Source organism: Dromaius novaehollandiae, chromosome 14, assembly GCF_036370855.1.
Source record: "Dromaius novaehollandiae isolate bDroNov1 chromosome 14, bDroNov1.hap1, whole genome shotgun sequence".
Lineage (NCBI taxonomy): Eukaryota > Metazoa > Chordata > Aves > Casuariiformes > Dromaiidae > Dromaius > Dromaius novaehollandiae.
This window is the reverse complement of record NC_088111.1, coordinates 475,573-502,623: the sequence shown is the minus strand read 5'-3', so window position 1 is coordinate 502,623 and position 27,051 is coordinate 475,573. Positions and strand designations below refer to the sequence as shown.

The 27,051-nt window shown below is 61.0% G+C and overlaps 1 long non-coding RNA gene across 5 annotated transcripts in view; it reads right to left on the bottom strand.

Moving 5' to 3' along the window:
• LOC112995009 (uncharacterized) overlaps positions 1–27,051 on the bottom strand; it is a 189,575-nt gene that overhangs the window by 39,042 nt on the left and 123,482 nt on the right. For 4 of the 5 annotated variants that reach the window (XR_010391540.1, XR_010391542.1, XR_010391544.1 and 1 more), the window contains exon 4: positions 25,077–25,193. The exons of the other annotated variant lie outside the window; for it this stretch is intronic. This is a non-coding gene — a long non-coding RNA (uncharacterized LOC112995009). The remainder of the gene's footprint in view (positions 1–25,076; positions 25,194–27,051) is intronic. 5 annotated transcript variants of the gene reach the window in all.

The following is a 27,051-nucleotide window of genomic DNA, read 5'->3' as shown; positions in this document are numbered from 1 at the left end:
GGCAGGAGAAGGCGGCTCTCGAGCCGCTGCGCCGGGCCAGGTGGGACGTCGCTCCCCCCGCACGGAGCGACAGCCCCCGCGGAGGGGCCCATCGCCGAGGCCACGGGCCAGCGATGCTGCTGCTGGGGTGGCCTAGCCCGAGGCAGCAAAGCGGGGCAGGATCACGCTGGCAGCGCTCGCAGAGACCAGACACCGCCACCCGCCCCGGCCCCGGCCCCCCGGCTCCCCGCGGCCCCCCGCACCGGCTGGGCACCCTCCCCTGCGCCGGCGCCCGGGCCGCGCTCCGCCAGCGCCGCCTTCCCGAGACGCTCGGCGCTCCTGCAAAGCGAGCGCCTGTGTGCGCTTAGCCTCCCGTCGGAAGCGGTTACCAGGAGCAGCTCCCGTCTGTCTGCTGGAGACGGCCAATTTTCTCGTTGGCAGTGACAGATTTGGGAGCTGCAGCTCCGCACAGACACCGTGTGCTGAGCGCGAGGACCGCACTCCTTTCACACATCTCAGCGCTGCCGATCTGCTTACGCAGCCCTGTCACCAGCACGTCCGGGCGCCTCCCCGGTATTTAGAAATAGCAACTGCTATGCCTTGTACTTTTTTCTCCTCTTGTACAGGAACTTGTCGAGCCTCTGCATACATGTGTGCTCGTATCTAGCTGGGGGAAATGGTGCTGAGGATGTTTGGTAGCTACTGCTGAGTGCAGCCTTGACTCCTGGCCGTCGGGAGCTCCGACCCCGGCATGCCGGAGCCTCCCGCTAGCTGCCTTAGTGCCGCTGCCCTGGGAAGCTGTAGCCGCGGCCAAGGGTGAGCAAGTCTGAGCCATCCCCAGTGCTGTCTCCCAGCAGCAGCAGAGCGCCCCGGCGAGGCAGCTGTGCCGGGCGGGCGCTGCACCGAAGGGGACCAGCCTGTCACCTCCTGGCAGCCTGCCACCGCACGTGGCACTGCAGGCTTCGAGGTTCTCAGTCTCTTTGTCTGTTCCTGGACACCCTGTGGCACTGCTCAGTCCTTTCCTGGTGGTGCCTAACTATGTAGCTACATCACTTAGTCAAAAGCAGCAACTGTGATAGTAGATTGGCCTGCAGAGGGGGCAGGCCTTCCCCTGCTTACGCCAAGGTATCACACAGCTCATGCTTCCAGATGCACATCCTGAGCATCGCTCCACCGTTGCATCCAGGCATTTCCTTTTCCAGGATAGTTTGGAAGTCTCTCATTGCGCCCTGCCCAAAGCTTTTCTGCCTATCTCCTCGTGCGAGCGTGCGCACTCACCGCTGCACACATGCACATGCGCGTGCGTACACACACCGACATGCCTCTCTGCCTGTCTCCGATAACTGTGTCACCCCTGTGCTCTCAGTCCCGATCGCCTTCCCAGCGCTGCCAGCCCTTTGCCCATTTCCTCAGAAAGCTTTTATTTGGGAATGGACACGTCTGAGGAGCATTTGGCTTTACTGGTCCTTATTGGAGGATAAGTTACTAAAATATCCATTTGCAATATTAAGCACACCTTTCCTAAAAGGGGAAGTAATTATATGGGTTTGTGCCTCTGCAGAAAATCTCACCCTAGCATAGCCCCATTTGCCCAATTTGTAAGAGTTTTGCTCTGCTTCCTTGAGGACAAGACTCAATGGAGGCTAATGGTATAACGTTGCCATTTCTTTTAGATTGTACACTCTCATTTTAGTACAGCAACTCATTTTTAATAGAGTTTGGAAAGATTTTTTTGTATGTCTTCACCTCTCCTACTCCAAGGATGTTTGCTCTCAATTTATTTCTGCTCCTCTTATCTTTTCAACAACTGCATCTCTTGTTCCAAGTCCTGTTCATTTTCTGCTCCTTATTGTGATTTTTCTTTAATTTCATCTTGTTCCCACAGTTCCCAATCACAGATTTCATCACTTCTGCTTCCCTGTTTCCAACAATACGTGATTTCTTTATCTTAATTGTATCACCTAGTCATCTGGTTCCAGGATGGCATCTCTTTACCTCACAGTGCAGTCCCTTTAATCATTACTGCTTCTGGCATGTATAATAATAGCTGAGACAAGCTGTTAGCTTTCACCTCCCAGTTACAGTCACACTTTTTTTCATGTAAGCCCTAATGACAACACATAAACCAAAAACTCTCCAGACATCAGCTTTGTACAGACTGCAGGAGAAACCTCCCACTCCCGGGGCCCCTCCGCTCCCTCCCCGGCGAGCAGCAAGGCGATGCTCAAGACGGGCCCCATGGGGACAACGAGTCCTTCTTGGGGACCAGCCCCAGCCCCGGCAGCACCCATGCACAGAGCCCTGGCCGGCCGCAGCCACGGTGCCCCGAGCTGCCCGAGCTTCCCCAGCGACTCTCAGCCGGGCGTCTGCTCCACAGGGGAGCCCGGGCTTTGCAATTCCCTGCCAGGGGCACTGGCAACGGGCAAAGCTCCTCTGCGGGTGGGAGGAAAGCAGCCTTCTCCCACGGCAGCTGGGACACCCTCTTTCCTCCAGGCCAGGCCTCTCTGATGTCCACCCATTTGCAAAGAAACAAAGCTCTTTGCAGGCCAAGGCTAGCAAAGGAAACTAGAGCAGAGGCCTCAGAGCTGCTGCTGGCTCGCCCACCCTCTCCGCGCTGCACGGACTCCTCACCAGCGTGCTCATTTGGAGGGGCCTTTCCTACCGTCTGTGAGCTACCAGGCCGCGGGACTTACTGCTGTGTCCTTCCTCAGTGCACGGCAGAAGTAAGTTACTGACTAGCTGCACCATCTTAGCGGAGATGTCTCTGTGAATACAGGCATACCTCATTTTATTGTGCTTCGCAGATATTGCAGTCTTTACAAACTGAAGGTTTGCGGCAACCCTGCGTTAAGCAAGTCTATCAGTGCCATTTTTCCAACAGCATTTGCTCACTTCGTGTCTCTGTGTCACATTTTGGTAATTCAATAATTTGGTAATTCAATATTTCATGCAATTTTTTTTTAGACATAATGCTATTGCACACCTAACAGACTACAGTATAGTGTAAACATAACTTTTATACGCACTAGGAAGCCAAAAAATTCATGTGACTCCCTCTATTGCAATATTTGCTTTATTACAGTGGTCTGGAACTGAACCTGCAACATCTCCGAGGTACGCCTGGATACCGAGGACACCAGCAGAAAAATGTTCCTGCTGTGTGGTTTGGATAACTGGCAATGCGGACTGCTGCATGCAGGGGCTCCAGTCTCTACTCCACTCCTCACTGCACAGCACCCAAAGCGCCCGCACAGAGTTTTCAAATGGATGGTTCAAATTTGGAGCAATTTTAGTGTCTGGGAAGATCTTGGTCAGTGCTGCAAGTAGCAGCTCCTCTCCAGGGAGGTGGGATGGGGGAGACCGGCTTTTTCAAACCAGATTCTAAACAGAGATCTTTGAAAGTTTCCCTAAAATCCTAAGAGAAGACATCTTCATGGGCAGCCCGGCTAACCGTGTCCCCATTCCAACCACCATACTGGGACCTTTTCTGGATGAAACGATGCTCCCTCAATCTATGGCTCTAATCTCCCAGTAGCTGTGGGAAGAGGCAGACAGCTGTGAATGCACTGCAGTGTCTCAGCTGTAAGAAGCTGTACACGTGGGTAGAAATAACATTGATACTAAGAACAGCTTAAATGCCACTGCAGCAGCGAGTACAGTGTAGAGGGAGTAGGTGCATGTGTCAACAGACTCAGCGCCTCTGTCTGTGCTCTGATCTGCAAGCACCACGCGGGAGGGTAGTGAGCTGGTGGCTCCTGCAGAAAGGAGCACTTTACATGTGTCGGAGGTGCTGTGGTGCCAGCTATGCATCAGTGGAGCAGTGTCTGCCTTTGGTCACCTGATTTGCACAATGGTAGAACTGAATTGGCACTTGAATAATATAGGTCAAATAAAAAGAGACTGGAACACAGGGAGCTACACAGCAGGAAAATCTGACAAAAGAACAGTTATTTAGTCTGGAGAAAAGCCATTTACATAAGGTACCATATTTTATGTCTGTCGATGTGAAGTGAACCTTGCTGATCCATCAGAGGTCTCTAGACAGGTCAATGCTAAAGGTCAGCAGCTTACGTGGAGGAGGAATGTGCCTCCGTCAGCTCTCCCGGGCGCCGGCTGCGCTCCTGCTCCGCGCTTGTCCCGCGCCCTGCACAACGGAGGCCGTGACCACATCGTCCAGGCGTGATGCTGCTGCCGGTAAACAACATTAACCGCTGCGTTACAGAGAGGGAAGCAGTCAGAAAGGAATCTCTCTCTGTCCCTTGGCGTTGCTATAGGGTTGATTTATTCTCTAAAGCAACTGTACTTTGCAATGTTCAAAAGTTTAACATATCATAGCTGTAACCACACAGAAACCTGGGCAGGGATGGAGCATGGAGGAACCAGCAAATGGCCGAGAGTGGAGCAGACACCAAACATTTCCAGAACTGACAAGTTCATCAGCTGCTTCAGGACAAAAAACGGTATATATGAGGTGAAAGAAGAGGAAGCTTTTGTTAAGTGGTAAGAAAGAAAGCGGATGCTGTGCAGTCAAAGGCAAATAGTTGGAACAGAAGGACGGCCCTGACCAGCCCAGACGTCTACACCTCTATGTGCAGAGCATGGAAGATGCACACAAAGAATGAAACAAGCAGTGGCAAATTTGTTTAACTGTCCTGTAAGTCTCACACCTGCCAAAGCAAATGGGAGAAAGACGCACAGAGTGAGCAGGTTTGGAGGAGTGTGCCACAAGCTGGTCCTGTGTCTCTGTCTCAAAAGTGTTTACAAACCAAGAGGAGCACAGCCCAATACTAGTGAAGAAACAAGATCTGCAAATGCTGGCAGAGGTACATGAGATGACTATCCAAAGTGCGTGTCAGCAACTGCGCTGGCAGGGAGAGCAGGGGAAGCAGCTGGACCAGGCGCGGGGAAGCACTAGCGATGCAGACACTCGCTAACGCCAAACCCAGCTCTCCATGGGTTGCCCTGGAGAGCACAGCCTCACCGCTCTGAGCGCGGGGACTCCTGGGTCTGGATGTGACCCAGCCCAGAGGAGACGGCCAGGAAGGTGATTTAGCATCCGTGATCACAGCGAGCAGGGGGACTGCAGGACAGTACTGCTTCCTAAAGGCTAAGTCCAGTGCCTTACTGATGCATCAAGAGACCATCAAAACACAGGCAGTAAAGGTCAGCAGGGCTTTCAGGAAGCAAGGCATAACACGAGACAGCAACAAACCACCAGCGAAGCACGGCAGCAGGCGAGAAAGCCTCTGTTCCAGACATCCTCGCTTCGCGAATCTAGACTCTGCTTCCTGCCACACGGGAAAATTGCTGTTTCCATTTGCTGGATCTCTGCCGAGGCAAGAACAGCTGATAGGACATTTGGAGCTTCAGCAGTCTTGGAAAAGAGGTGAGATGCAGCAGGTAGCAAGAGCCCATGTGGGAACTTTAAGTTCAGAAGTCCTTGAAGCTCAGCTCTGAGCCTGAGTACTCTGAAAGTTACTGAGAGAGCGGCATGGCAATAACACGGCTCTCATTCCTCCTGATTCCCATACATTAAATGTGCATACTCATGTGGTTTAAATCTTATGCATTCAAGGCAGGTTGATGTATTCAAATATTTCTTCCATGCAAATAAGACTCTATATAATCCATTCTAGGCAGCAATAACTTAAATTGACAGCTACTAAAAACTGGGGGAGACTGCCATGGGCATGACAAATACAGATAACAATACTTAAACGCTGAGTGAAATGCACCAATAGTCAGCCATGCAAATAGATGGGGAAACTCCTGACGGGCACTCAAAGGTGAACGACATGCACAGATTGGGGCTGAGGGACTGGGTCAGAGTGCTGGCGCTTCTAGTTTCTCCCCTTAAAATGAGTTGCCAGAGGAAAAGTAAAATCAACAAGGGATGCATTGCGAAGCGAAGGGTAAAGCCTCCTCCAAGAGGACTTCTTCAAAGGCACGCGTTTTTCCTAACGAAGCTCTGCCCCTCCAGCAGCCCCCCCGCCACGGGGAGGGGGCTCCTGCCACGCAGGCGCCGCGGCCACCCTGGGAGCATCTCCGAGGGCCACGGAGGTGGTGCAGGCTGAGCCGGCCGCCCTCCCTCTGCGCCGCCCCAAGAACCACGCTTCTGCTTTTGACTGCGCCCAGCCCTGTGCCACGCCGCTCCCCCAGAGCCCCTTTCCTCCCCCCGAGCACACCCCCAGGACTGGAGCTCCTCTCTGCTGGCATCCCTGAGCGCCGTCGCTCCGGTTATTCCAGCTGCCTGTCTGGTGCCCTCCTGTGCGCCGAGGCGGTTTTTTAGAGAGCCCTCCGTACCCTATCTGCATACAGATTTACAGGTAATAATGCCAGGAGGGACCTGATGATCACCCAGCCTGACCTTGTGCTGAGCACGGGCCATGAGGCGGCCCTAGATTAATTCCATTTTGAACAACCACAAAATCTTTCTAGAAGGAAAATATTTGATCCTCATTACCGCATTTCCAGTGAGGGAGAGATCCTAGGTGTGTTGCTCCAGTGCTTAATTACCCTCACAGTTTCTCTTGTGCAGCTTATTTCTAATCCGAACCTGTCTGTCTTCAGCTGCATCTAGTTAGACCTTTGTCTGCCAGACAATAGAGCTGCTGTTGTCAGCAGCTGATTTCCTGCATAAGTACTCATGGGCAGAAGTAAGTTGTTTCCTCAGCCTACCTTTGACAGAAAAAAAGATCCCTCTCCTGCAGGCTCTCACTGTCTAGCATATTTCCATTCCCTGTAATCATCTTTGCAGCTCTTCCCCGACTCTTCTTCTATACATCACCTTCCTACTTAGCATAGACAGCAGAACCGGGCACGCTGCTCCAGCCACACTGATACCATTTCCCACTTCTACCCCATTTGCTACTGCTCCTGCATCCATGAAACGAGCTAGCCCTGCCAGCCTAGCCCAGAGCACCCCTTCCTCCTCCGCAGGGCCACCGCTTCCTAGGGAAGCTTTCTCCTTCCTTTACCAACACTCCGTCAGACCTGGCTTCTCATTTACAGTCATTATTCTCAGCTGTTTTCTCTTTTACTCGCTTACATCTTTCTCCTGAAATTCTTCCTCCCCAACGATATGCCTCATAATTGGTTTCAGCTTGGTGAAATTAGCCCTTCTAAAACACCAAATGTATATCCATATTACTGATTTGGATTTTTTTGTGTTTGCACATAACAAATGTAGTCAAGTCATGATCCCTTGTATCTAAGCTACCACTAACGTTCAGGTCTGTGATCAGTCCCTCTCCGTCTGTCGAAATGAGGGCTAATACAGAATTCTGTTGCACTGGACGCAACTCCTTCCGAGTCAGGGAAGTGTCATCTATAATTTCTGGAAATGTCAAGTCCATTTAGGTTCTGACAGCACGAGACCTCCAGCACATGTCACTCTGAGTGAAATATCATGTGCTAACCTGGTCCTTTCTCCCTCATTCTGTACCTCTGTATGGAGCCGACCCTCCTGTTCTGTCGTGTGGACTGTTTTTCTCAGCAGATACCAGCCAGCATCCCCTCTCACGCCTTGCGGACCAGGACATCCACCTCTGTGTCTCTGGGATCACTTGCTGATGAGTTGTCAGCACAAAAAATGCTACCTTGATGTAGGCTGGCTTTCCCCCACCTTGGTCCCCTGATCTTTCCCAAATAGGTTATAACCAGACACGTTAACTTTCCAGTCATGCAGACCTTCCCAGCAGGTCTCAGTAACAAGAAATAGTTCAAATTGATTCTCATAAATGAGCAATTCTGAATCTTCTTGTTTATTACCCAAGCTCCTGGCACTGGTGCAGAGCAATTAAATAACTTTGTTAATGTATCGCTCCTAATTCCTCACTGCACAGACACAAATGCCTCAAGATCTTATCATCCCTGCTCACAGTCAGAGATTTATAAGCACAGGCAGTGACTCAGATAAAGATATTCCAACTGGTGCATGAAATCATACCAAAGCTCCCCCCAGTCCCCCTCCATGGGCCACCGCAGGCCTCCGGGATGAGAAACTGCTGCTTCAGAGAGAGAAGTTGCCCCGAGCTAGATCTCCTGGAGAACTGAAGTTCCTTTCTAATCAAATTGCCATGCCAAAGACTGTCTTTACCATCATTGTAATTAACCTCCTCACGCATAAAATGCAAATGATCAAATGTTTCTCCTCGCCAGGGCTCGCTGCGAATCTCACATCTGACACCGGCTCCGGCTGCTCTGTCCCTGCCCTGGATGTTTCTGTGCTGCCTCGGGGCTCGGAGGAGACCTGTCTTCCCAGGTCCACCTCCCCTCCGCACGCGCAACTCCAGCGATCCCTAGGCCTAATCCCGGCCTCCCTGCTGTCTCCAGAGTCCTCCCATGGAAATCCAGGAGCAGAGCAATTACACAACCTCAACGCACGAGCGCCTGCCAGACCGGCACTGTGGAAATGACTTTCTCTGGCAGCCACGGCTCTGCTCTCCTGGGGACACCGCTGAGGACCGTCCCCGCACGGGGGGCTCGGGTGGCTTTGCTCTCCTGGGGACATCTCTGAGGACCGTCCCCGCACGGGGGGCTCGGGTGGCTTTGCTCTCCTGGGGACACCGCTGAGGACCGTCCCCGCACGGGGGGCTCGGGTGGCTTTGCTCTCCTGGGGACACCTCTGAGGACCGTCCCCGCACGGGGGGCTCGGGTGGCTTTGCTCTCCTGGGGACACCGCTGAGGACCGTCCCCGCACGGGGGGCTCGGGTGGCTTTGCTCTCCTGGGGACACCGCTGAGGACCGTCCCCGCACGGGGGGCTCGGGTGGCTTTGCTCTCCTGGGGACACCGCTGAGGACCGTCCCCGCACGGGGGGCTCGGGTGGCTTTGCTCTCCTGGGGACACCGCTGAGGACCGTCCCCGCACGGGGGGCTCGGGTGGCTTTGCTCTCCTGGGGACACCGCTGAGGACCGTCCCCGCACGGGGGGCTCGGGTGGCTTTGCTCTCCTGGGGACACCGCTGAGGACCGTCCCCGCACGGGGGGCTCGGGTGGCTTTGCTCTCCTGGGGACACCGCTGAGGACCGTCCCCGCACGGGGGGCTCGGGTGGCTTTGCTCTCCTGGGGACACCGCTGAGGACCGTCCCCGCACGGGGGGCTCGGGTGGCTTTGCTCTCCTGGGGACACCGCTGAGGACCGTCCCCGCACGGGGGGCTCGGGTGGCTTTGCTCTCCTGGGGACACCGCTGAGGACCGTCCCCGCACGGGGGGCTCGGGTGGCTTTGCTCTCCTGGGGACACCGCTGAGGACCGTCCCCGCACGGGGGGCTCGGGTGGCTTTGCTCTCCTGGGGACACCGCTGAGGACCGTCCCCGCACGGGGGGCTCGGGTGGCTTTGCTCTCCTGGGGACACCGCTGAGGACCGTCCCCGCACGGGGGGCTCGGGTGGCTTTGCTCTCCTGGGGACACCGCTGAGGACCGTCCCCGCACGGGGGGCTCGGGTGGCTTTGCTCTCCTGGGGACACCGCTGAGGACCGTCCCCGCACGGGGGGCTCGGGTGGCTTTGCTCTCCTGGGGACACCGCTGAGGACCGTCCCCGCACGGGGGGCTCGGGTGGCTTTGCTCATCCCCACAAAAAAACCGACAAAGGCAGAAAAGTCACAGAAATTGGTCACTGGTCTGAAGAGGCAGCAGGGGCGCTGGGCGCCCTCGGGCACAGGCCGGGTGGGAGAGCGCGGCGGGGAGGCGGCAGGCAGCAGCCAGCGGCGGTGGGACCTGCCCCGGGGAAGGCTGCGGGGTGGGCACAAGGCAGCGAGAGCCCAGGAGCTGCCCCGGGAGGCTCCCAGGCCTGGGCTGCCAGGGCCGGGCGGGCCGGGCCCAGCCCCCTCCGCGCCCCTCACGGCACTGCGCCCCGGACCGTGGCTCCCGAGGGGCACCGGCCCGGCTCGCCCGGCGGCCCCGGGCTCCCTCCGGCGGCTCCTGCTCCCGCACGCGGGACGGCCAGCCAGGGAGGCAGCGGGCGGAGGGAGGCCGACACACGGGTCCCTCCTTCCAGCCCAGAGCGAGGGGCCAGCGCTGGTGCTCAGGAGGAGGCAGCCGCAGGCGAGAGGGGCTGGGGCTGCCTGCGCAGGCAGCAAAATTGGAGGGAAAGCCACGGAATAGGGAAAGAGTTCCTCTACCTCTGCATCCGCTTGGCGAAAACTGTTTGTTCCCAGGTGGAATCCATGCAGAATTCAGCCTACATGGTCAGCTTTTAATTTCGGTGTCTGGCAAAGCAAAAACACAAAATGTTCGTGCTCTTCTTTGGCACCTAGCAACAGTGCTCAGTGCTGTGAATAGAGCCAGCCCAGAGCGCTGCAGGAGTGCGGGAGGAGGACGAGCCCTCGGGCTAATTTACAAGGAATGAAAACACTTCTTACACAATGTCCTGACACCGTGGCAGCCATTTGCTCTACACAAAACAAGTCCAATATTTGTTGTTCTTTCAGCCAGGTTTTTCCTGTCCTAGAAACAAGCCTGAAGTGCTCTTAAGCATCCCCTGTGCTGCTAAATTACGTGTGGCTGCTGAAGTGTTCCCTCCACGGGAACACTTAAATGGAGGCCCCTGTTTGACAGGCCCCGCGGTGACGGCGGTGGGAGGGGGCCGGATGGGCTCCGCTCGCTCCGTGCATCACGGGGTCACGCCGTTACCGAGCCGCAAACATTTGCGCCCTGATCCGCAGCAGCCGCAGAGCCCCTGCGAGGAGCCGCTCCGGCGTCCCCCCGGCCGGCGCATCCGTCCCGCTCCGGGCCCCCGGGGACGGGCAGGCGGGTCCCTGCCGGCGGCTCCCCGGCCAGCAGCCTCCCCAGCTCCAGCGCCGCCGCGGCCCCTCCTCGTGCCGCGGCGCACACGACCAGGGCCCCTCCGCGCTGTCACCCCCGGGGTGCCACCGCCTCTGCGGAAGACCACAGGGCTTCCTCCCGCCACCGCACGGCCGGCAGCAACGGCGTCACCCCGGGCTCTGCTCGGGTGCAGCTTTAACGCGGACGCTCCCGCCAGCTCTGCTGCTCCTGCCCCTGCAGGGCCTCGGCAGCAGCAGAGAGGGAAGGGAGCAGCCGCGGACGCAGGAGGCGGCTGCCCTGCGGAGCTGGGGGAGCCTGGAGCATCCCGGGCGGACCAGCGCTGGAGACCCCAGCAGCAGCAGGATCACGAAGCCCCTTCCTCGCGCACCGGCTGGCAGCAGCTCCGGGCTCTGCACCGCGCGGCTGCACCCGCCAGCACCCCCGCAGCCTGCAGCGGCTCGCGGCTTGCCTGCTCGCCGGTGAAGAGCCAGGCGCTCCCCGCACACAAGATGCTTCTTGGACAAGAGGTTTTCAGAGGCTGCAGGGCCTCAGCTCAGCAAGCTGACATCACACGCCTGATGTTGCCAAACAAGGATGAGCTGTTGCTAGAACAATCAATTTTTAAATATCTCTCTGCCTGCTACCCTTAGCCCTGCAGTAACTATAGTAACAGTGCTCTGGGCTTCCCCCTCGTCAAACGCGCTGCAGCTGCGCAGGCAGCTCCACCGAGCCGCCGCCGAGCACCGCCGAGCGCAGGGCGGTGCAGCGGGGAAGCCTGCCGCGCTCCCAGCACTGCTGCGGGGCGGGCTGCAGCGACCAGCACGGCCCCCCCGTGCCCCGAGAGGGGCTGCGCTGCCCAGGCACAGGGCTCCAGCAGGACCCTAGCCCGAACACAGGGGTCTGGCGTTGTCCTGCACAGCTGGCTCACGTGGCACTGGCAATACCTAAAACAGCCCTGGCATCCTGGGACAGCGCGTGCATGGGACAGCGCGTGCATCCCGCTCCTGGAGCCGGCATCCTGGGGCAGCGCGTGCATCCCGCTCCTGGAGCCGGCATCCTGGGGGAGCACGTGCATCCCCCTCCTGGAGCCGGCATCCTGGGGCAGCGCGTGCATCCCGCTCCTGGAGCCGGCATCCTGGGGCAGCGCATGCATCCCCCTCCTGGAGCCGGCATCCTGGGGGAGCACGTGCATCCCGCTCCTGGAGCCGGCATCCTGGGGGAGCACGTGCATCCCCCTCCTGGAGCCGGCATCCTGGGGCAGCGCGTGCATCCCGCTCCTGGAGCCGGCATCCTGGGGGAGCACGTGCATCCCCCTCCTGGAGCCGGCATCCTGGGGCAGCGCGTGCATCCCGCTCCTGGAGCCGGCATCCTGGGGCAGCGCGTGCATCCCCCTCCTGGAGCCGGCATCCTGGGGCAGCGCGTGCATCCCCCTCCTGGAGCCGGCATCCTGGGGGAGCACGTGCATCCCGCTCCTGGAGCCGGCATCCTGGGGGAGCACGTGCATCCCCCTCCTGGAGCTGGCATCCTGGGGCAGCGCGTGCATCCCGCTCCTAGAGCCGGCATCCTGGGGCAGCGCGTGCATCCCCCTCCTGGAGCCGGCATCCTGGGGCAGCGCGTGCATCCCCCTCCTGGAGCCGGCATCCTGGGGGAGCACGTGCATCCCGCTCCTGGAGCCGGCATCCTGGGGGAGCACGTGCATCCCCCTCCTGGAGCTGGCATCCTGGGGCAGCGCGTGCATCCCGCTCCTAGAGCCGGCATCCTGGGGCAGCGCGTGCATCCCCCTCCTGGAGCCGGCATCCTGGGGGAGCACGTGCATCCCCCTCCTGGAGCCGGCATCCTGGGGCAGCGCGTGCATCCCGCTCCTGGAGCCGGCATCCTGGGGCAGCGCGTGCATCCCCCTCCTGGAGCCGGCATCCTGGGGCAGCGCGTGCATCCCGCTCCTGGAGCCGGCATCCTGGGGCAGCGCGTGCATCCCGCTCCTGGAGCCGGCATCCTGGGGGAGCACGTGCATCCCCCTCCTGGAGCCGGCATCCTGGGGCAGCGCGTGCATCCCCCTCCTGGAGCCGGCATCCTGGGGCAGCGCGTGCATCCCGCTCCTGGAGCCGGCATCCTGGGGGAGCACGTGCATCCCCCTCCTGGAGCCGGCATCCTGGGGGAGCACGTGCATCCCCCTCCTGGAGCCGGCATCCTGGGGCAGCGCGTGCATCCCGCTCCTGGAGCCGGCATCCTGGGGCAGCGCGTGCCTCCCCCTCCTGGAGCCGGCATCCTGGGGCAGCGCGTGCATCCCGCTCCTGGAGCCGGCATCCTGGGGGAGCACGTGCATCCCCCTCCTGGAGCCGGCATCCTGGGGCAGCGCGTGCATCCCGCTCCTGGAGCCGGCATCCTGGGGCAGCGCGTGCATCCCGCTCCTGGAGCCGGCATCCTGGGGCAGCGCGTGCATCCCCCTCCTGGAGCCGGCATCCTGGGGCAGCGCGTGCATCCCCCTCCTGGAGCCGGCATCCTGGGGGAGCGCGTGCATCCCGCTCCTGGAGCCGGCATCCTGGGGGAGCACGTGCATCCCGCTCCTGGAGCCGGCATCCTGGGGGAGCGCGTGCATCCCCCTCCTGGAGCCGGCATCCTGGGGCAGCGCGTGCATCCCCCTCCTGGAGCCGGCATCCTGGGGGAGCGCGTGCATCCCCCTCCTGGAGCCGGCATCCTGGGGGAGCACGTGCATCCCGCTCCTGGAGCCGGCATCCTGGGGGAGCACGTGCATCCCCCTCCTGGAGCCAGCATCCTGGGGGAGCACGTGCATCCCCCTCCTGGAGCCGGCATCCTGGGGCAGCGCGTGCATCCCGCTCCTGGAGCCGGCATCCTGGGGGAGCACGTGCATCCCCCTCCTGGAGCCGGCATCCTGGGGGAGCGCGTGCATCCCCCTCCTGGAGCCGGCATCCTGGGGCAGCGCGTGCATCCCCCTCCTGGAGCCGGCATCCTGGGGCAGCGCGTGCATCCCGCTCCTGGAGCCGGCATCCTGGGGGAGCACGTGCATCCCGCTCCTGGAGCCGGCATCCTGGGGCAGCGCGTGCATCCCGCTCCTGGAGCCGGCATCCTGGGGCAGCGCGTGCATCCCGCTCCTGGAGCCGGCATCCTGGGGCAGCGCGTGCATCCCGCTCCTGGAGCCGGCATCCTGGGGCAGCGCGTGCATCCCGCTCCTGGAGCCGGCATCCTGGGGGAGCACGTGCATCCCCCTCCTGGAGCCGGCATCCTGGGGCAGCGCGTGCATCCCCCTCCTGGAGCCGGCATCCTGGGGGAGCACGTGCCTCCCCCTCCTGGAGCCGGCATCCTGGGGGAGCACGTGCATCCCGCTCCTGGAGCCGGCATCCTGGGGCAGCGCGTGCATCCCCCTCCTGGAGCCGGCATCCTGGGGGAGCACGTGCATCCCCCTCCTGGAGCCGGCATCCTGGGGCAGCGCGTGCATCCCGCTCCTGGAGCCGGCATCCTGGGGCAGCGCGTGCCTCCCCCTCCTGGAGCCGGCATCCTGGGGCAGCGCGTGCATCCCGCTCCTGGAGCCGGCATCCTGGGGGAGCACGTGCATCCCCCTCCTGGAGCCGGCATCCTGGGGCAGCGCATGCATCCCGCTCCTGGAGCCGGCATCCTGGGGGAGCACGTGCATCCCCCTCCTGGAGCCGGCATCCTGGGGCAGCGCGTGCATCCCCCTCCTGGAGCCGGCATCCTGGGGGAGCACGTGCATCCCCCTCCTGGAGCCGGCATCCTGGGGGAGCACGTGCATCCCCCTCCTGGAGCCGGCATCCTGGGGCAGCGCGTGCATCCCCCTCCTGGAGCCGGCATCCTGGGGGAGCACGTGCATCCCCCTCCTGGAGCCGGCATCCTGGGGCAGCGCGTGCATCCCCCTCCTGGAGCCGGCATCCTGGGGCAGCGCGTGCATCCCGCTCCTGGAGCCGGCATCCTGGGGGAGCACGTGCATCCCGCTCCTGGAGCCGGCATCCTGGGGGAGCACGTGCATCCCGCTCCTGGAGCCGGCATCCTGGGGGAGCACGTGCATCCCCCTCCTGGAGGCGGCATCCTGGGGCAGCGCGTGCATCCCGCTCCTGGAGCCGGCATCCTGGGGCAGCGCGTGCATCCCCCTCCTGGAGCCGGCATCCTGGGGGAGCACGTGCATCCCCCTCCTGGAGCCGGCATCCTGGGGCAGCGCGTGCATCCCCCTCCTGGAGCCGGCATCCTGGGGCAGCGCGTGCATCCCCCTCCTGGAGCCGGCATCCTGGGGCAGCGCGTGCATCCCGCTCCTGGAGCCGGCATCCTGGGGGAGCGCGTGCATCCCGCTCCTGGAGCCGGCATCCTGGGGCAGCGCGTGCATCCCGCTCCTGGAGCCGGCATCCTGGGGGAGCACGTGCATCCCGCTCCTGGAGCCGGCATCCTGGGGGAGCACGTGCATCCCCCTCCTGGAGCCAGCATCCTGGGGGAGCACGTGCATCCCGCTCCTGGAGCCGGCATCCTGGGGGAGCACGTGCATCCCGCTCCTGGAGCCGGCATCCTGGGGGAGCACGTGCATCCCGCTCCTGGAGCCGGCATCCTGGGGCAGCGCGTGCATCCCCCTCCTGGAGCCGGCATCCTGGGGCAGCGCGTGCATCCCGCTCCTGGAGCCGGCATCCTGGGGGAGCACGTGCATCCCCCTCCTGGAGCCGGCATCCTGGGGCAGCGCGTGCATCCCCCTCCTGGAGCCGGCATCCTGGGGGAGCACGTGCATCCCGCTCCTGGAGCCGGCATCCTGGGGCAGCGCGTGCATCCCCCTCCTGGAGCCGGCATCCTGGGGGAGCACGTGCATCCCCCTCCTGGAGCCGGCATCCTGGGGCAGCGCGTGCATCCCGCTCCTGGAGCCGGCATCCTGGGGCAGCGCGTGCCTCCCCCTCCTGGAGCCGGCATCCTGGGGCAGCGCGTGCATCCCCCTCCTGGAGCCGGCATCCTGGGGCAGCGCGTGCCTCCCCCTCCTGGAGCCGGCATCCTGGGGCAGCGCGTGCATCCCCCTCCTGGAGCCGGCATCCTGGGGGAGCACGTGCATCCCCCTCCTGGAGCCGGCATCCTGGGGCAGCGCGTGCATCCCGCTCCTGGAGCCGGCATCCTGGGGCAGCGCGTGCATCCCGCTCCTGGAGCCGGCATCCTGGGGCAGCGCGTGCATCCCGCTCCTGGAGCCGGCATCCTGGGGGAGCACGTGCATCCCCCTCCTGGAGCCGGCATCCTGGGGCAGCGCGTGCATCCCGCTCCTGGAGCCGGCATCCTGGGGCAGCGCGTGCATCCCGCTCCTGGAGCCGGCATCCTGGGGGAGCACGTGCATCCCCCTCCTGGAGCCGGCATCCTGGGGCAGCGCGTGCATCCCGCTCCTGGAGCCGGCATCCTGGGGCAGCGCATGCATCCCGCTCCTGGAGCCGGCATCCTGGGGCAGCGCGTGCATCCCGCTCCTGGAGCCGGCATCCTGGGGGAGCACGTGCATCCCCCTCCTGGAGCCGGCATCCTGGGGCAGCGCGTGCATCCCCCTCCTGGAGCCGGCATCCTGGGGGAGCACGTGCATCCCGCTCCTGGAGCCGGCATCCTGGGGCAGCGCGTGCATCCCCCTCCTGGAGCCGGCATCCTGGGGGAGCACGTGCATCCCCCTCCTGGAGCCGGCATCCTGGGGGAGCACGTGCATCCCGCTCCTGGAGCCGGCATCCTGGGGCAGCGCGTGCATCCCCCTCTTGGAGCCGGCATCCTGGGGGAGCACGTGCATCCCCCTCCTGGAGCCGGCATCCTGGGGCAGCGCGTGCATCCCGCTCCTGGAGCCGGCATCCTGGGGCAGCGCGTGCCTCCCCCTCCTGGAGCCGGCATCCTGGGGCAGCGCGTGCATCCCCCTCCTGGAGCCGGCATCCTGGGGGAGCACGTGCATCCCCCTCCTGGAGCCGGCATCCTGGGGCAGCGCGTGCATCCCCCTCCTGGAGCCGGCATCCTGGGGCAGCGCGTGCATCCCGCTCCTGGAGCCGGCATCCTGGGGGAGCACGTGCATCCCCCTCCTGGAGCCGGCATCCTGGGGGAGCACGTGCATCCCCCTCCTGGAGCCGGCATCCTGGGGCAGCGCGTGCATCCCGCTCCTGGAGCCGGCATCCTGGGGCAGCGCGTGCCTCCCCCTCCTGGAGCCGGCATCCTGGGGCAGCGCGTGCATCCCCCTCCTGGAGCCGGCATCCTGGGGGAGCACGTGCATCCCGCTCCTGGAGCCGGCATCCTGGGGCAGCGCGTGCATCCCCCTCCTGGAGCCGGCATCCTGGGGGAGCACGTGCATCCCCCTCCTGGAGCCGGCATCCTGGGGCAGCGCGTGCATCCCGCTCCTGGAGCCGGCATCCTGGGGCAGCGCGTGCCTCCCCCTCCTGGAGCCGGCATCCTGGGGCAGCGCGTGCATCCCCCTCCTGGAGCCGGCATCCTGGGGGAGCACGTGCATCCCCCTCCTGGAGCCGGCATCCTGGGGCAGCGCGTGCATCCCCCTCCTGGAGCCGGCATCCTGGGGCAGCGCGTGCATCCCCCTCCTGGAGCCGGCATCCTGGGGCAGCGCGTGCATCCCGCTCCTGGAGCCGGCATCCTGGGGGAGCACGTGCATCCCCCTCCTGGAGCCGGCATCCTGGGGCAGCGCGTGCATCCCGCTCCTGGAGCCGGCATCCTGGGGCAGCGCGTGCATCCCGCTCCTGGAGCCGGCATCCTGGGGGAGCACGTGCATCCCCCTCCTGGAGCCGGCATCCTGGGGCAGCGCGTGCATCCCGCTCCTGGAGCCGGCATCCTGGGGCAGCGCGTGCCTCCCCCTCCTGGAGCCGGCATCCTGGGGCAGCGCGTGCATCCCCCTCCTGGAGCCGGCATCCTGGGGGAGCGCGTGCATCCCCCTCCTGGAGCCGGCATCCTGGGGCAGCGCGTGCATCCCGCTCCTGGAGCCGGCATCCTGGGGGAGCACGTGCATCCCCCTCCTGGAGCCGGCATCCTGGGGGAGCACGTGCATCCCCCTCCTGGAGCCGGCATCCTGGGGGAGCACGTGCATCCCGCTCCTGGAGCCGGCATCCTGGGGGAGCACGTGCATCCCCCTCCTGGAGCCGGCATCCTGGGGGAGCGCGTGCATCCCGCTCCTGGAGCCGGCATCCTGGGGCAGCGCGTGCATCCCGCTCCTGGAGCCGGCATCCTGGGAGAGCACGTGCATCCCCCTCCTGGAGCCGGCATCCTGGGGGAGCACGTGCATCCCCCTCCTGGAGCCGGCATCCTGGGGGAGCACGTGCGGGGAGCGCGTGCCTCCCCCCCAGGAGCCCCGGGCAGTGCTGGCGGGCGGACGCGCGGCGAGGGGCCCACCCTTCCTGAGCAGCGTCACCTCTGGCACGTGCTCACAGAGAGACCATGCGTGTCGCAAGGCAAGGATGAAGAGTAAATCATGCCTATCGTGTTTGTTGAGCCGAATTAAAGGATTAAGCGATTGATACCAGAATCGGAAGCATGAAAAGACAGAACAGCGAAGTGCACTGCCAGTATCCACCCGACACACTGGTCGCTCCCAGCCAGTGCTCTGGGCTCCCTCCGCCCCGGTCTCCTCCTCCCACTTTCAGAAGTGGATGCAGAGACACAACTATTGGGGCACGCTCTTGCCTGTGAAAAGCCTGGTTCCTCACGGAGCTGCTTGCACCCAGAGCCCTGGGCAGGGCGCAGCCTCCCACAACCTGCCAACAAGGATCTCCTTTCCCTGGCAGCACGGAAAGGGGCCCTTCCCCAGGAACACCCCTCTCCTGCCACGCAGGGACGCATGTCACGCTGCAGTTTAAATTACCTGACATGCTTATGAAGGTAACGATGTCCTTAGCCTTCTGAGGGGATGTTTATCTTGTTTCTCTCTTTACCTCCATTCTGCTCAGTAAAAATGCAAATGAAGTGTTGTCATTAAGTTGACTCATTCTGCAATGCAAATGATGTGTGTGCTCCCTCCCTACCTGCCTGCCTCCCAGATTTAGGAGGAGGAGAAGGAAGGAGGGAAGTAGGTTGGCTGAACTGCAACCTTAATTGGACTCCTCCCCAGACAACATACACTGTGAATTTTTCAAAATCACATAAATCATGTAATATCAATTATTTAATCATTCTGCTAATCTCATGGCTTCCAGAAGACCTGCAGCTCTGCATGAGGCTACACATGAAGTACCAATTATTGACAGACTTGTCATCAGAGGACTAATACCCAAGCACACTTCCCTTCCGAAACGCAAGCGGAACAGGCACTGCTCCCCTGGGAGACATTACCTCTGCTATTCTAGTACTCTTGGAGATGCTTCATCACACCAAATTCCATCACTGCATTTTATAAATCCTGTACTATTAGACACGTTTATCCTGCAAACAACTTTATGGTGTAATTTCTAGTTTTTCCCTGGCATTACTGCGGTGCATATAACCAATGTACATAACCGATCAGCACGGAAAGCACAGCTGACATTCAGGTACGCAGACAGTTTCAGACTTAGCACACATTACACCCCTATCACACATCAGGGCACCCATGCGCCCTGCCAGCCTCTTGCTTCCCTTCCCCCACCCCAAAAATGGACAGTTGCATCCGCTAAATGAGCAGGAGGAGGTCCAGGCGTTCTCCACTGCTAATGCCTGGCTGCAGAGGAGGCAGAGCACACACCGAACGCCATGCCCTGCCGGAGCACTGAGGGTCGCCCAGCGCCCACCTCGGTCGGCCTTCCTCAGGGAAGGGCCCCGCTCTAGCCCAGACTCTGCCGCCCCGGGGCATCGCACCCCGGCGCGAGGCAGGTCGCGGCTCTGAGGAGGCTGCAGGGCCGTGGGGCGCGTTCACAGCACACATCCTCCGGGCCGGCCGGCGGCTGCCTTATGCCGGAGCCTGGCTGGGGATGCTGCAGGCTCTGATGCACGCAGGCAGCCTCAGACCACGTCGCCAAGGGGACGGTGTTTCCGGAGGGGGTCACCGAGCACACACACAGTATGGTTTTTGCACTTTCTTAGTTTTCTGCCCCTCCACCAAGGCCAGAGCTCACGTGCCCCCTGGAAGCCCCTCCCCAGGGAAGAGGCCGCAGGAGGACGGTGTCACCTGGAGCAGAGGTCTCCCAGGCGGCACTCCAAGCCACCGGGGACTACTGCCCCACAAGGCCCCTCGTCAGCTACCCACTGGCTAACGAGGAGCGTCTCCTGTCGTCTGCATTTAGAACATTTTTCTCTCTAGGGGTTGCAATTACTATCCAGTGACTTCTCAGCTGGAGGGAAGACAGCTTCGTGCGTCCCGTCCCGGTGAGATGTCCTCGGGCACGCAGAACAGGGGCATTTGCACCTTGGAGGAACAGGGTTTGCAAACAGGAAAGCAGAATGCAGAATGAAAGCTGGTGGCATTCAGACGCTCGGATTCAGGGCTGAATTAACCCCTGGAAGTGAGGGAGGGGCCCGGGCCACACTTGAAGCTCACTGAAGGTTTTGTCGCTCACTGTTACTGCACCCGAAATCATTGGCAAAACGCAGGTCCTGGTTTGTAATTTTAGCACAGCAGCTCGGGTTGGAAGAAGAAGATGGGTATGACCTAGTCCTGCTATTGCAGGGCTCATGTCGTGCAACTAACTGAGCTTTAGTCTGGAAGTTTGCCTCCTGCTCCTATTAGGAGATGATTTCAGGACATTATTTCTCAGGTACTACAAAAAAGTACCCCAATTTCTAGTTTGAATTCATTCAGGGGCAGTTTATACCCAGACATGCTTGTGCAAGGATAATCCTGCATCTCACCAGCTCTTCTCTCACGCTGATGTGTATTCTTTGAGGTATTTCAGGAGAGTTATGATGTCCCCACGCAGCCTTTGTTTTGTGAGGCTAAACGAGCCAAACTTCAATCTTCTCTCATAAGCAGGTCTCTCCCTGCGCAACCCTTCTCACGCAGCCTTGCTCGCGAGGCGCAATTCATCCAGCATTAGCTCCCCCGACGGGGATGCTCTCGTGACCCCGCCGCTGCCAGGACCACCGGCCCCGGAGGCAGCCCAGCAGCCGGCAAGGCACCTTCCCGGGGCCGGGATGCACGGCAGCGAGCGGCTGAGGCAGATGTTTTTAACTGTCCGTTCTGAAGGCATTTGATGCAGCTGCTGCAGGCTGCGAAAAACCAGGAGGCTGCCAGCACCATGCAGAGGGCTCGGATGCCTCCCACAGGCAGGAGGGGCAAAGAGAGTTAATTAAAATGCACTGAGCAAGCGTAAAGTTTTATTACAAGACACAAAGGTAGGCTGGTTTCTTTCTCCCACAGACACATCTGCATAATCCAGCCTGGGCTCCTGCAGCTGCACTGTGCTGTGCATGCTGCTGCCACTGATAATGTTTTCATCTATTTTATAGAAAAAACATTACCCAAGGTTTAGACTGCAAACAAGCCCTGCTGCTCAGTAATGTCTTGCTTCCTTCCTGCGGATGAATCTAACTGGAAACTCCCAGGTAGTAAGTGACCATCCTGCAGACAGGTATGCCCATCTTCCTGTCGTCTTTTTTTCAGCAAAACTCAGAAATCTCCGGAACAGGCAAAATGACAACAGGAGGGGAATTCCAGCTCCACGGCCGGCTGCAGTTATGCCTCCGTGCTACCAAGCCATGCCAGCACTGTTTGCTGAGCACAGGATAGTCACTAGGGTAAGCGAGGCAAGTACAATTCTCCCACACAGGCGACTGCGTACATGCGCCCGAGTGATGAGCACCAATTTCCGGAGGGAAAGGAGCTGCAAATGAGTCACAAATGAGATAGATCCAGGAAAATGTCTCAGCACCAGAAGGCTGAGATCTGCTCCAGCTCAGCCAGGCGCAGGAGCTGGAGTCTGTCCAAGCTCTGTCTGGCAGCTCCATCGGAACTGCAGGGTGGGCGCCCGTCCCTTGGCCGCCCGGCCAGGGCCGACTGCAGGGGCGTTTCCCAGCAGGAAGCAATTCCAGGTGCAAGAACTGCAGGAGCAAGGGGCACCTCAAGTCCTCGAGGTCTGAGAGGCGTGGAGTTGGGGGCAGCACTCAGCCTGAACCGCTCCTGTTCCCTTCTGCCGAGCGGGGAGGCGAGGACCAGGCGGGAGCAGGACTGCGGAACCCGCTCCGGCAGGACAGAGGACTGCATAAAGGGGGAAGGAGACAGCGCTGCCTCATTAATCATGATAAAGAGCAGGTTCAAAGAGAGCCTGGCTTGCAGAGTAGTAATTAATGAGCTCTTTAATTTCAGGCTGTAACACCCGAACTACTCCATTAGACAACAGAGCAGCTCAAAGTGTCCTCGCCACGCGGTGCCAGGGAGCTGCACGGGGAGCTCCGGAGCGCAGAGCACAGCGGCTTTCCCTGTCGCGTCGGAGGCGTGCAGGACCGCGGGCTCGGCGGGTCGGCCGTCCGGGCTCCGAAGGTCTCCTGATCCCGAACCCAGCAGAGACACGGATCTCCTGCTCACGGCTGTGCTCAGCGAGCCCGGCCCGTCAGGCACCCCCCACGCTGGCACGCGCCCCGCACAGCTCTGCTCACAGGGAGCAGCCTCGCACCCAGGCCAGCGTCTCCCTGCACTTGTCTCTTCAGGCCACCTCCTAACAAAACCGCAGGGCAAAGCAGGGCCACGCAGGGCCCCCGGGGCTGCCCGGACCGGCACGCGGTGCAGGCGGGACCCGGGCCCTCGGCACACGGAGACCTGTCCCACCTGCTCACTGCAAACGCCTCGTGGGCAGCCCCGAGGCAGCGGCCCTTCCCGAAACGTGCTGCTCTGCTTCCCTGCCCTGTGCGCTCCCGGCCAGTCCTCACGGTCACCTATCCCGGAGAAAGGCGGGGCGCCTGGCCGCTCTGCTGCCGCCAGCAGCGTGCCCGGCTCTCCACGACCCTCCAGCACGTGCCCGGCGCTGGGGCGAGCGCTGCCTCCGCGGGGCGGCATCCCCCCTCCGGCCTCGGGGCGACGGCACTGCCCCGGCCGCCGCCAGCGCCTGCGGCTCCCGCGGAGCTTCGGGATCGGCGCTCCCGCTGCTGCGCGTCCCGGAACAGCACGACCGAAAACGCCTCTGGTTCCCTGATTAATCAGCCAGCCTCCGCTGCTGCGGACAGTGAGTACACCGCATACATGAACTGGGGATCTGTCCGACACACTTTTCTCAAAGCCTGTATCTTTTTTTTCTAATAATGCCAGTCACAACCGTCACATATTAGAGCCCAGATCTCATTATGGTGAGCAGGGAAATATACGCCATGTAATAAACTCTTCTGTGGGAAATAACCGTGGTGACTAGAGGAATTTATGAATTTATTACTCTTTGTAGGAGCCTTTCCTCCTGTGACTTAAGGAGAGATCCATCATCCTGCAGGAGACCTTGCTGGGTCTCTGTCTGGAAACCTTCGTAAGGCTTTACGTCGCATTTCCTCGCACGCCTTCACGCCCTCGGGATTCGCTCCGCCTGAATCACTCATTATAAACACACAAACACGAAAAGTCTCACCTCGTGCTGCAGGAAGCCGGGAGGTGCCGGCGCTGGCACCCGCGGGCTCCGGGGCGGCCGGCGAGCCGCGCAGCAGGTCCCACGCAGCAGCCGCCCACGGCGCCGGGAGAGGGGAGCCGCTGCAGAAGCGTGCCTCGTTATCTCATCGTCAGTTCTATTCTAATATACGTTTGAAATGCTTGCAATACAAACCTTCCCCATAAGATTGCAAAACGCTCGAGCACTTCTACAATTTGGACTGTAAGGGATCAATTATTTGGGCATGGTTTTGCATATAATGGCCTGCAACAGATTGTAAAGTTTCTCAGTTAGCAAAGTAATTATGAATACTGAATACAAAATAATGGCTAGAGAACGATGGAACTGGGCCATCTGGACTCGGAGAAGCTTCGACCAGGAGGGAAGGGAGCGTGGGGAGGGGACACTCTAAGCTAAATGCTGTAAGTACGTCGTAAGTGTGATCTTATACAGGCTGCTGGAACAGAAAATTCACCATGTAAGCAACAGAGTCCAAGAATAAAAATAAAAATAAAAATAAAAAGAGAGAGAGAAGTGATAGAAATTGTTTTGCCAAAAAGGAAGTTGAAACTTCACTTCCATGTGATTGCTGTTTGTTCCAGACGACCAGATCACTTGGTTTGTTTAATGATTCAAAGCAGAATATTTTCAAAAATCTCTGAAAGCTTTCACAAACAGACTCCCATCCAGCCAAAACCCAGCTGGCAAAGTTCCTGCGTGCGAGGAAAGATTTATTTATCGCGTCTCAGTAATGAACGCTTGGTTCTATTTTGTTGAAAAGAAAAATAAGGGGGGGATTTGACCATGCAAAGTTAACAGTCACTGCCATAAAATAACAGAACTGGGAGTGACTGCCGAAAGCAATCCAGAAATCACCTCCTTTACGATACGTTCCCAACACAGGGCTCGAGCGCTCGTGCTCCCAGAGAGCTCCGCCGCACCCCACGCGCGGCGGCTCCCTTCGTTACCCGCCGGGCCCCGGACACCTCGGCACGCACCAGGCCCTGTCCCGCTCCGCCGCCTCCCGGCACGGTGCCACCCGCCCCGCGGCGCGCTGCGGACCCCCTCGCCCAGGCTTCTCCCTGCATCCTGCCACACTGCATCCGCGCCCGGCGCAGCTCACCGCACACCCGCGCGCCCGTCCCACATCCCGCAGAGCCGCGTGCTCGCGGGACCCCCCCGCTCCCCGGGGCCGGCTCACGTCGGCTGGGCAGTCCGCGGTGCACGACGACGCTTGCAGCTACGTGTTTTATTTGTCGTGTTTTTCAACCCATTCATAAAAAATGCATGTGGGATGAAAGGTTTTGCACAACAAACAGAACTGAGATTTAGGGCTACAAATGCCAGATTTCACAAATGCTCCCTCTGCACAATGGCTCAGACGAAAATCACGCCACCGATGTCAACGAGCTGGGGGACGGGGCGGGCTGCCTCCTCGGCCGGCTGCGCGCCCGGAGGCCCGGCGGGCCCACGGTGGAGGCTGCCGGGGCCAAGCCTCGCCGGCACGTGGGCGCTGCGCAGCCCAGCGCAGAGCTGCTGGCCCGCGGCTCCCGCTCCCTCCCCGGCAGCGTCGCAGGCCCGAGCTGGCACGTGCCACATCCCGGCTGGTGCCACGGGGGCTCGGTCCCGGCCAGCGAGCGGGCAGCAGCGGCCGTGGGCCTTGGCCCGGGGGGTGCGCGGCCGAGCGCTTGCTGGCGTCCGCCTGCGCCCCGCTGCAACGGCCGGACGCGGCGGAGGGAGGTGCCCGAGGCCCCGGGGAGCTCTGCCCTCCGGCTCCATCCGCACGGCCAGCGCGGAGCCCCGTCTCAAGAGCCCAAACGCCACGAGGAAACGACGGCGGTAGCTACAGACCAGAGGGCGGGTGGTGCCGCGGGCACGGGGCTTCCCTCTGCTCTCCAGGCCCGGGTGCTTCCAGGCTCTCCAGGACGCAGTGGTAGGCGCGCCAGCTGACAGAAACCCACAGCTTTCCTAGAAGTAAATGAAAATGGCATCAGGGTTTATTTTTCTCCTTCTTTTAAAAGTCAGCCTAGCAGGAACATCAAAGTAATCCATGAGTCTGGCCATTCCCATAACATATTATTATAAATCAAAAACAAAACCGTGGTCGAGTCAGGTAGAAGACCATCTTCCAGAGACATCCTACTGAGCTCAGCAAAGGAGAAAAGGCTGACATAACATCTTTAAACATTTTTAATTGCCCTGTCAAACTGACAATTATAGAACTAATTATTGGGAAGACAATACCAGATATACTGAATAGCGTATCACCAGTGCTTTTATGTAATTATGCAATTTAAAGAATTGAAGGCTACAGTAATGGACTATATCTGGTTAATTAGGGACTCCCTTTATGCTAATAACGCCATTTATTTTCAACTCACTATATTTGTTTTCTTCTGCAAAACCAGGCGTATTTTCACAGACGATGAAGGATGCTCTGCAGCAGATCAGTTCAGCCCCTTCAGTTATTTATAGTACCCAGATTTTTTCATAGGGTGGATGATGAACTCCAACTGGCTTCTCTTTCATTCCCAACTTTGCTGTATTTTCTACGGGTTAATTATAGCCCAGGGCTGGTTCCCGCAGCTCCGCTAATGCTGGTATCCCGCCCTCCCCAAGCTGCTCGCGCAAGGCAGGCGAGCGCCGGCACGTGCAGGCGCGGAGGAGGCGCCCGGGGCGGTCCGGCCCGCGCAGGGAGCCGGGGTGGGCGGCACGGGGGGCCTCGCCTGCGCAGCCCTCCCTCCCCGGCCGGGAAGGGCCAAGCGGCACCGCAGCGGATCCGGCCAGCCCCGTCCGGGAGCCCCGGCAGGGCGGGCGGTGCGCGAGCTCCCGCGCCAGCCCCGCGCAGCAGCATGTGCCAAGCCTGCCCTCCCGCCCGCAACAGCGGCCGCGCTCCCGCCGGGCCTCTCCCGAGCCCCGAGCCCCACGGAGGCCCCACGGAGGCCGGGACCCGAGGAGCAGCCGCGGGCACGCGCCCAAGCAGCGTGGGCACGTCCACCACCTTGGGAGAGCTCCCAGGGAGGAATCGGCCGTCGGGAACCTCGCGGCCGCACGGCCACGGGGCCAAGCCTCGTGCCAGCTTCCAGGAGCATTCCCGGCGCAGGATCTGCCCGCGCCGGCCCCTCCCAAAGACAGAGGCTCTAAAGGGCAGGGCTGGTCACAGGAACAACTGCTGTTAATGCACTAAAACCTGCAGTGGGGGACAGCACACACGAGTGAGAAGCGCATAGTTCCCCAAAGCTTCCTCTTATTTCTGTGCGTCAGTTCGTGTTCATAGTGCCTCTCTCTTTCCACAGGTCCTTATTGCTGAGGCCATTCTGTGTTTGCTTGTATCGCGCTTTGCGCCACAGATCAATGACTTTTCACCAAGGCCCACGCCGCTTTCCAGGCTGCCCAGCAAGCAGGGACCCCCGGCAAGCAGGCTGAACGCCCAACAGCAGCGCGAGGGTCCGCCGAGACACGCTGCGTCAGCCCCCGGCCCGCAGCGAGCCTGCGCGAGCCCCCGCCGTGCGGACACCTGGGCAGGAGCTGCAGGTACGGGCAGGCGCCAAGCTGCCTGCAAGGGGCAGAAAGGCCACTGTGAGCTTACGAAACTCCGCGCTAGAAACCGCTGGCTTCGGCCTGCAGAGCTGCTGCTGGTTTAAGCCTTTGCACTTGAGCTGGCTGCCCCCAAAGCGCACGCGCCAAACGTCACCGTGCTGCTGGCTGGAAGGAGTCAGCGGGGAAAGAGGGGAAGCGGCGGCAGCAGCGATGGAGCCCAGGGGAGGTAACGCCGGACAGACGAGCGCTCAGCCCACGCGCTCCCGCACCCCCTGCACCCCCAGCC